Source organism: Monodon monoceros, unplaced genomic scaffold, assembly GCF_005190385.1.
Source record: "Monodon monoceros isolate NGI ecotype Baffin Bay Population unplaced genomic scaffold, NGI_Narwhal_1 Super_Scaffold_12, whole genome shotgun sequence".
In the NCBI taxonomy this organism is placed as follows: domain Eukaryota; kingdom Metazoa; phylum Chordata; class Mammalia; order Artiodactyla; family Monodontidae; genus Monodon; species Monodon monoceros.
Genome location: NW_021703768.1, coordinates 153566989 through 153577642, shown reverse-complemented (window position 1 = coordinate 153577642; position 10654 = coordinate 153566989). Strand labels below are relative to the sequence as shown.

Genomic DNA, 10654 nt, shown 5'->3' with positions numbered 1-10654 from the left:
TGTACAGCAGAAACTAACACAACATTGTAAAGCAATTATACTCTAATAAAGATGTTAAAAAATAAATAAAAGACCACCCCAGCCTCAAGTGAGGGTGATGCATGTAGAGGCATGCACACAGAAAGGGAAGAATTGGATGACATCCAGCTTTGGAGATCATCTACCACAACATAAATCTGTTAAATAATCATAACCAAGAACTTCCCACAAAGAAAACTCAGGCCTAGATGATTTCATTGGTGAGTCCTATCAAATATTTAAGGAAGAAAAATACCAATCTTACACAGACGAAAAATTCCTCAATAAAATATTAATAAATAGAATCCTGCAACATATAAAAATGATTATATATCATGGCCAAGTGGATTCTAAGAAATGCAAGTTTTTGAATGTTGAATCAAAAACAAATCTGTAATTCATCCTGTTAGTGAAATAAATAAGGAAAATCATATAGCCATTTTAATAGACGCAGGAAAAGAATTTGACAAAACTTAACACCAATTCATGACCAAAACTCTCAGCAAACTAGAAATAGAAATGTATTTCCTCAATTTGATAAATGGCATTTATGAAAAAACTACAATTAGTATCATACTATGTGATATACTGCATGACACTCTCACAACTTCTACTGAACATTATGCTAGAGGTCCTGTATACTTCAATAAAGCATGAAAAATGACTGAAAGGCAAAAAGAATGGAAGGAAGTCAATAAAACTGCCTTTGTTCATAGAAAATGTGATTGTCTACATAGACAATCCTAAAGAATCTACACAAAACTACTAAAATTAAGAAACAAATTTAGCAAAGTCACAGATACGAGGGTAAAAACAAAAATAATTGTATTTTTATATGTTAGCAATATATGTATTTCTATATGCTAGCAATAAAAATTGGAATATAAATTTTTTTTGATTTACAATAGCATGGAAAAATATTAAATACATAGAAACACATTTAACAAAAGATACCTAAGATCTCCATACTGAAAATTATAAAACATTGCTAACAGAAATTAAAGGAGACCTTCCTTCACACATTAAAATTAGGGAAATGCTGACTTTTTCTTGAGATATAATTGGCATTGTTTTAAAAAAAAGCCCAAAATGGAGTAATTTGCTCCCAGAACAGCAAACCAAGACTTCATTGCAGTTTCAGCCTCTCCTAAGAATGTGAATTTTATTTTTTTAATGTGGTATTATCTTTAATTAAGTACAAAGACTTTTCCAATCATGTCACCTAGAGATCATTTTATCCACTACTTTGTTTGGCCGCCAGTCTCTTGTCCCTCTCCTCAGCAATGGTAAGGCAGATACCCTTTCCATGGGGAAGAGAGATCCATGGTTTGTTGCCTTTGCCAATAACGAAAATCTTGGAGAGCCCAGTGGCAAAGCTGTTACCATTGACATCTTTCACATGAACTACATCAGAAGAACCAGGATGTCTCTCCCGGTTGGTGATCACACCAATTCTTCCCAGGTTAGCACCTCCAGTCACCATGCACAGGTTACCAGTGTCAAATTAGATGAAATTAGTAATCTTGCCAGTCTCCAAATCAATTTGAATGGTGTCATTCACCTTAATGAGGGGATCAGGGTAGCAGGCGGTGCAAGCACCATGGGTCATCAGATGAAGGATTCCTTTTGTCCCCACAAAGATCCTTCTCACTTTGCACAACTTGTACTTGGCCTCCTCAGGTGTAATACAATGGACAGCAAAGCGACATTTGGTGTCATAGATCAGACGAAAATTCTCTCCAGTCTCTCCAATGCTGATGACATCCATAAAACAAGCGGGGTAAGTTCTAACAGTGCAGACATTGCCATCAATCTTAATGAAACACTGCAGGCAGATCTTTATTTCATCTCCTGTTAGGGCATACTTAAGTCTGTTCCTTAGGAAAATGACTAGGGGAGACATGAGCCATGGCTGTGCTAGGCACAAAGAGAGCTAGGAATGTGAATTTTATTTTATTTATTTATTAATTATTTTGGCTATGTTTTGTCTTCATTGCTGCACACGGTCTTTCTCTAGTTGTGGCGAGCGGAGGCTACTCTTCCTTGTGGTACACAGGCTTCTCATTGCAGTGGCTTCTCTTGTTACAGAGCATGGGCTCTAGGCTCACGGGCTTCAGTCGTTGTGGCACGCAGGCTCAGTTGTAGTTCGTGGGCTCTAGAGCACTGGCTCAGTAGTTGTGGCACATGGGCTTAGTTGCTCTGTGACATGTGGGATCTTCCTGGACCAGGGCTCAAATCCATGTCCCCTGCATTAGCAGGTGGATTCTTAACCACTGCGCCACCAGGGAAGTCCCTGGAATGTGAATTTTAAACACGTAATCTGAAATTTCAGGATCAACACTAATGAGGTTATCTGCATCATGAAGACCTCTGCTGTTCCCTTCCCCCTAAAGGAAGATGGTCTGGCCTGAAAAAATCCTTTCTTTTCTTTTGCTAATACCTTCTTCCCTACCCTCCTTCTGATTATAAAACTTTCCATTTATGCAACCCCTTGAGCATCCTTCTATTTACTAGATGGGATGCTGCCTGATTCCTGAATCACTGAATAAAGCTAATTAGATCTCCCCACTAAAAGAAAGAAATTAAAGGAGACTAAAACTAATGGAAATATATACCATGTTCATGAATCAGAAGACTAAATATTGTTAAGCTGTCAAAATTCCCCAAACTGATCTTCAAATTCAACTTCAAGCTGACCCTTGAACAACCCTGGTTTAGACTGAGCAGGTCCACTTATATGCAGATTTGTTTCAATAAATACAGACTACAGAAATATATAATCCACAGTTGGTTGACTCTGCCAGTATGGAACCATGGACACGGAGGGACAACTGTAAAGTTATACTTGGATTTTCCACTTCATGGAGTGTTGTTCAGTGGTCAACCATAATACAAATCAAAATTCCAGAAAGCATTTTTTGTACAAATGAAAAGTTGATTCTACTATTTATATGAAAATACACAGGACGTAAAATAGCCAAACAATTTTGAAAAAGAATAACAAAGTTGGAGGACTCCTAGTATCTAATTTTAAAGATGTACTATAAAGCTATGATAAGCCAAATGATAGTAGTTTCAGTAAAAAGACAGACAAACTGATCAATGGGAAAGAACAGAATCCAGAAGTAGACCCAGACATACATGCTCAATTGATTTTCAACAATGCATTGCTAAGGCAATTCAATGGGAAATACATTGTTTTTCCATCACTGCATGACGAATTAGCACAAAGTTAGCAGCTTAAAACAATACTGAGAAAGAGGGGGAAGATGGCGGAAGAGTAAGACACGGAGATCACCTTCCTCCCCACAGATACATCAGAAATACATCTACACGTGGAACAACTCCTACAGAACACCTACTGAACGCTGGCAGAAGACCTCAGACCTCCCAAAAGGCAAGAAACTCCCCACGTACCTGGGTAGGGCAAAAGAAAAAAGAATAAACAGGGACGAAAGAATAAGGACGGGACCTGCACCAGGGTGAGGAAGCTGTGAAGGAGGAAAGGTTTCCACACACTAGGAAGCCCCTTCGCGGGCGGAGACTGTGGGTGGCTGAGCGGGGAAGCTTCGAGCCGAGGAGGAGAGCACAGCAACAGGGGTGCAGAGGGCAAAGCGGAGAGATTCCCACACAGAGGATCGGTGCCAACAGGTCACCAGCGCAAGAGGCTTGTCTGCTCACCCACCAGGGAGAGCGGGGCTGTGAACTGAGGCTCAGGCTTCAGTTGGAGCGCAGGGAGAGGACTGGGGTTGGCGGCGTGAACACAGCCTGAAGGGGTTAGTGCACCACGGCTACCCGGGAGGGAGTCCGGGGAAAAGTCTGGACCTGCAGAAGAGGCAAGAGACTTTTTCTTCCCACTTTGTTTCCTGGTGCGCGAGGAGAGGGGATTAAGAGCGCTGCTTAAAGGAGCTCCAGAGACGGGCGCGAGCCGCACTAAGAGGCAGGGCCAAATCCAAAGCTGAGCCACGGGAGCTGTGCGAACAAAGAAGAGAAAGGGAAATCTCTCCCAGAAGCCTCAGAAGCAGCGGATTAAAGCTCCACAATCAACTTGAAGTACCCTGCATCTGTGGAATACATGAATAGACAATGAAATATCGAAAATTGAGGAGGTGGACCTTGAGAGCAAGATTTATTATTTTTTCCCCTTTTCCTCTTTTTGTGAGTGTGTACGTGTATGCTTCTGTGTGAGATTTTGTCTGTATAGCTTTGCTTTCACCATTTGTCCTAAGGTTCTATCCGTCCTTTTTTTTTAAAATTTTTTTTCTTAATTATTTTTTATCGTAATAACTTTATTTTATCTTACTTTATTTTATTTTATTTTATTCTCTTTCTTTCTTTCTTCCTTTCTTTCTACTTTTTCTCCCTTTTATTCTGAGCCGTGTGGATGAAAGGTTCTTGGTGCTGCAGCCAGGAGTCAGTGCTGTGCCTCTGAGGTGGGAGAGCCAACTTCAGGACACTGGTCAACAAGAGACCTCCCAGCTCCACATAATATCAAATGGCGAAAATCTCCCAGAGATCTCCATCTCAACACCAGCACCCAGCTTCACTCAACGACCAGCAAGCTACAGTGCTGGACACCCTATGCCAAACAACTAGCAAGACAGGAGCACAAACTCACCCATTAGCAGAGAGGCGGCCTAAAATCATAATAAGTCCACAGACACCCCAAAACACACCACCAGACGTGGACCTGCCCACCAGAAAGACAAGATCCAGCCTCATCCACCAGAACACAAGCACTAGTCCCCTCCACCAGGAAGCCTACACAACCCACTGAACCAACTTTAGCCACTGGGAACAGACACCAAAAACAACGGGAACTACGAACCTGCAGCCTGCAAAAAGGAGACCCCAAACACAGTAAGATAAGCAAAATGAGAAGACAGAAAAACACACAGCAGATGAAGGAGCAAGATAAAAACCCACCATATCTAACAAAGGAAGAGGAAATAGGCAGTCTACCTGAAAAAGAATTCAGAATGATGTTAGTAAAGATATCCAAAATCTTGGAAACAGAATAGAGAAAATGCAAGAAACATTTAAAAAGGACCTAGAAAACTAAAGATGAAACAAGCAACGATGAACAACACAATAAATGAAATTTAAAATACTCTTGATGGGATCAATAGCAGAATAACTGAGGCAAAAGAACAGATAAGTGACCTGGAAGATAAAATAATGGAAATAACTGCTGCAGAGCAGAATAAAGAAAAAAGAATGACAAGAACTGAGGACAGTCTCAGAGACCTCTGGGACAACATTAAATGCACCAACATTCGAATTATAGGGGTTCCAGAAGAAGAAGAGAAAAAGAAAGGGACTGAGAAAATATTTGAAGAGATTATAGTTGAAAACTTCCCTAATATGGGAAAGGAAATAGTTAATCAAGTGCAGGAAGCACAGAGAGTCCCATACAGGATAAATCCAAGGACAAACACAACAAGACACATATTAATCAAACTGTCAAAAATTAAATACTAAGAAAACATATTAAAAGCAGCAAGGGAAAGAAAACAAATAACACACAAGGGAATCCTCATAAGGTTAACAGCTGATCTTTCAGCAGAAACTCTGCAAGCCAGAAGGGACTGGCAGGACATATTTAAAGTGAGGAAGGAGAAAAACCTACAACCAAGATTACTCTACCCATCAAGGATCTCATTCAGATTTGATGGAGAAATTAAAACCTTTACAGACAAGCAAAAGCCGAGAGAGTTAAGCACCACCAAACAAATGCTAAAGGAACTTCTTTGGCAAGAAACACAAGAGAAGGAAAAGACCTACAATAACAAACCCAAAACAATTAAGAAAATGGGAATAGGAACATACATATCAATAATTACCTTAAATGTAAATGGATTAAATGCTGCCACCAAAAGACACAGACTGGCTGAATGGATACAAAAATAACACCCATATATATGCTGTCTACAAAAGACCCACTTAAGACCTAGAGACACATACAGACTGAAAGTAAGGGGATGGAAAAAGATATTCCATGCAAATGGAAACCAAAAGAAAGCTGGAGTAGCAATTCTCATATCAGACAAAATAGACTTTAAAATAAAGACTATTAGAAGAGACAAAGAAGGACACTACATAATGATCAAGGGATTGATCCAGGAAGAAGATATAACAATTGTAAATATTTATGCACCCAACATAGGAGCACAATACATAAGGAAATACTAACAGCCATAAAAGGGGAAATCGACAGTAACTCATTCATAGTAGGGGACTTTAACACCCCACTTTCACCAATGGACAGATCACCCAAAATGAAAATAAATACACAAACACAAGCTTTAAATGATACATTAAACAAGATGGACTTAATTGATATTTATAGGACATTCCACCCCAAAACAACAGAATACACATTTTTCTCAAGTACTCATGGAACATTCTCCAGGATAGATCATATCTTGGGTCACAAATCAAGCCTTGGTAAATTTAAGAAAATTGAAATTGTATCAAGTATCTTTTCCGACCACAACGCTGTGAGACTAGATATCAATTACAGGAAAAGATCTGTAAAAAATACAAACACGTGGAGGCTAAACAATACACAACTTAATAACGAAGTGATCACGGAGGAAATCAAAGAGGAAATCAAAAAATACCTAGAAACATATGACAATGGAGACACAATGACCCAAAACCTATGGGATGCAGCAAAAGAAGTTCTAAGAGGGAAGTTTATAGCAATACAATCCTACCTTAAAAAACAGGAAACATCTCAAATAAACAACCAAACCTTGCACCTAAAGCAATTAGAGAAAGAACAAAAACACCCCAAAGTTAGCAGAAGGAAAGAAGTCATAAAGATCAGATCAGAAATAAATGAAAAAGAAATGAAGGAAACGATAGCAAAGATCAATAAAACTAAAAGCTGGCTCTTTGAGAAGATAAACAAAATTTATTAACCATTAGCCAGACTCATCAAGAAAAAAAGGGAGAAGACTCAAATCAATAGAATTAGAAATGAAAAGGAGAAGTAACAACTAACACTGCAGAAAGATCATAAGAGATTACTACAAGTAACTCTGCCAATAAAATGGACAACCCGGAAGAAATGGACAAATTCTTAGAAATGCACAACCTGCCAAGACTGAATCAGGACGAAATAGAAAATATGAACAGACCAATCACAAGCACTGAAATTGAAACTGTGATTAAAAGTCTTCCAACAAACAACACCCAGGACCAGATGGCTTCACAGGCGACTTCTATCAAACATTTAGAGAAGAGCTAACACCTATCCTTCTCAAACTCTTCCAAATATAGCAGAGGGAGGAGTACTCCCAAACTCATTCTACGAGGTCACCATCACTTTGATGCCAAAACCAGACAAAGATGTCACAAAGAAAGAAAACTACAGGCCAATATCACTGATGAACATAGATGCAAAAATCCTCAACAACATACTAGCAAACAGAATCCAATAGCACATTAAAAGGATCATACACCATGATCAAGTGGGGTTTATTCCAGAAATGCAAGGATTCTTCAATATATGCAGATCAATCAACATGATACACCATATTAACAAATTGAAGGAGAGAAACCATATGGTCATCTCAATAGATGCAGAGAAAGCTTTTGACAAAATTCAACACCCATTTATGATAAAAACCCTGCAGAAAGTAGGCATCGAGGGAACTTTCCTCAACATAATAAAGGCCATATATGACAAACCCACAGCCAATATCGTCCTCAATGGTGAAAAACTGAAAGCATTTCCACTAAGATCAGGAACAAGACAAGGTTGCCCACTCTCACCACCCTTATTCAACATAGTTTTGGAAGTTTTAGACACAGCAATCAGAGAAGAAAAGGAAATAAAAAGAATCCAAATCGGAAAAGAAGAATTAAAGCTGTCACTGTGTGCAGATGACATGATACTATACATAGAGAATCCTAAAGATGCTACCAGAAAACTACTAGAGCTAATCAATGAATTTGGTAAAGTAGAAGGATACAAAATTAATGCACAGAAATCTCTGGCATTCCTATACACTAATGATGAAAAATCTGAAAGTGAAATCAAGAAAACACTCCCATTTACCACTGCAACAAAAAGAATAAAATATCTAGGAATAAACCTACCTAAGCAAACAAAGACCTGTATGCAGAAAATTATAAGACACTGATGAAAGAAATTAAAGATGATACAAATAGATGGAGAGATATACCATGTTCTTGGATTGGAAGAATCAACGTTGTGAAAATGACTCTACTACCCAAAGCAATCTACAGATTCAATGCAATCCCTATCAAACTACCACTGACATTTTTCACAGAACTAGAACAAAAATCTCACAATTTGTATGGAAACACAAAAGACCCCGAATGGCCAAAGCAATCTTGAGAATGAAAAACGGAGCTGGAGGAATCAGGCTCCCTGGCTTCAGACTATACTACAAAGCTACAGTAATCAAGACAGTATGGTACTGGCACAAAAACAGAAAGATAGATCAATGGAACAGGATAGAAAGCCCAGAGATAAACTCACACACATACGGTCACCTTATCTATGACAAAGGAGGCAGGAATGTACAGTGGAGAAAGGACAGCCTCTTCAATAAGTAGTGCTGGGAAAACTGGACAGGTACATGTAAAAGAATGAGATTAGAACACTCCCTAACACCATACACAAAAATAAGCTCAAAATGGATTAAAGACCTAAATGTAAGGCCAGAAACTATCAAACTCTTAGAGAAAAGCATAGGCAGAACACTCTATGACATAAATCACAGCAAGATCCTTTTTGATCCACCTCTTAGAGAAATGGAAATAAAAACAAAAATAAACAAATGGGACCTAATGAAACTTCAAGTCTTTTGCACAGCAAAGGAAACCATAAACAAGACCAAAAGACAACCCTCAGAATGGGAGAAAATATTTGCAAATTAAGCAACTGACAAAGGATTAATCTCCAAAATTTACAAGCAGCTCATGCAGCTCAATAACAAAAAAAACCCAAAAAACAATCCAATCCAAAACTGGGCAGAAGACATAAATATACATTTCTCCAAAGAAGATATACAGATTGCCAACAAACACATGAAAGAATGCTCAACATCATTAATCATTAGAGAAATGCATATCAAAACTACAATGAGATATCATCTCACACCGGTCAGAATGGCTATCATCAAAAAATCTAGAAACAATAAATGCTGGAGAGGGTGTGGAGAAAAGGGAACAGTCTTGCACTGCTGGTGGGAATGTGAATTGGTACAGCCACTTTGCAGAACAGTATGGAGGTTCCTTAAAAAACTACAAATAGAACTACCATATGACCCAGCAATCCCACTACTGGGCATATACCCTGAGAAAACCATCATTCAAAAAGAGTCACGTACCAAAATGTTCATTGCAGCTCTATTTACAATAGCCTGGAGATGGAAACAACCTAAGTGTCCATCATCAGATGAATGGATAAAGAAGATGTGGCACATATATGCAATGGAATATTACTCAGCCATGAAAAGAAACGAAATTGAGTTATTTGTAGTGAGGTGGATGGACCTAGAGTCTGTCATACAGAGTGAAGTAAGTCAGAAAGAGAAAAACAAATACCGTATGCTAACACATATATATGGAATCTAAAAAAAAAAAAATGTCATGAAGAACCTAGGAGTAAGACAGGAATAAAGACACAGACCTACTAGAGAATGGACTTGAAGATATGGGGAAGGGGAAAGGTAAGCTGTGACAAAGTGAGAGAGTGACAGGGACATATATACACTACCAAACGTAAAATAGATAGCTAGTGGGAAGCAGCCGCATAGCACAGGGAGATCAGCTCGGTGCCTTGTGACCACCTGGATGGGTGGGATAGGGAGGGTGGGAGGGAGGGAGACACAAAAGGGAGGAGACATGGGAACATATGTATATGTATAACTGATTCACTTTGTTATAAAGCAGAAACTAACGCACATTGTAAAGCAATTATACTCCATTAAAGATGTAGAAAAAAACAAAAAAACCAATACTGATATGTTATTTTATATATAGTTATATGTTTCACATATTTCTGTAGGTCAGAAGCCCTAGTGTGGTGTACCTGGGTTCTCTGCTTAAGTTTTCAAAAGGCTAAAATCAAGGTGTCCACCAGCTTGCATTCTCATATGGAACTTGGACTCTTGTTCCAAGCTCGTTCATGTTGTTGGAAGAATTTAATTCCTTGCAGTTGTAGGACTGAAGCCCTTAGTTCCTAGAGGCCACTTACTGTTCTCTGTTATGTGGTGTTCTCCTTAATGTAGCAGTTTGCTCCTTCAAGCCAACAAGAGAGTCTCTTTCACTTTGAATCTCTCTGACCTCTTTTAAGGTCAGGCCAATAGAAGATAAGCTTCCTTTTGATTGACCCAAAGTTAATTGATTGAAGACCTTCAGTACATCTGCAAAATCTCTTCTGCCATATAGCATTACATAATCACAGGAATGATCACCCATCATATTCATAAATCTTAATCACACCCAAGGGGAAGGGATTATACAGAGCATGTATACCAGAGGGCAGGAATCTTGGGGAAAATATTGGTTTTCTATGGCTGCTATAAGAAATTACCACAAACTTAGTGCTTAAAACAATACAAATTTATTATCTTACAATTTGTCAATTCAGGAG

General features: G+C 38.7%; 1 pseudogene; it reads right to left on the bottom strand.

Annotated features, from left to right (window-relative positions):
* Nucleotides 1-1252: 1252 nt before the first annotated feature.
* Nucleotides 1253-1921, bottom strand: LOC114892181 (annotated as a pseudogene).
* Nucleotides 1922-10654: the final 8733 nt, after the last annotated feature.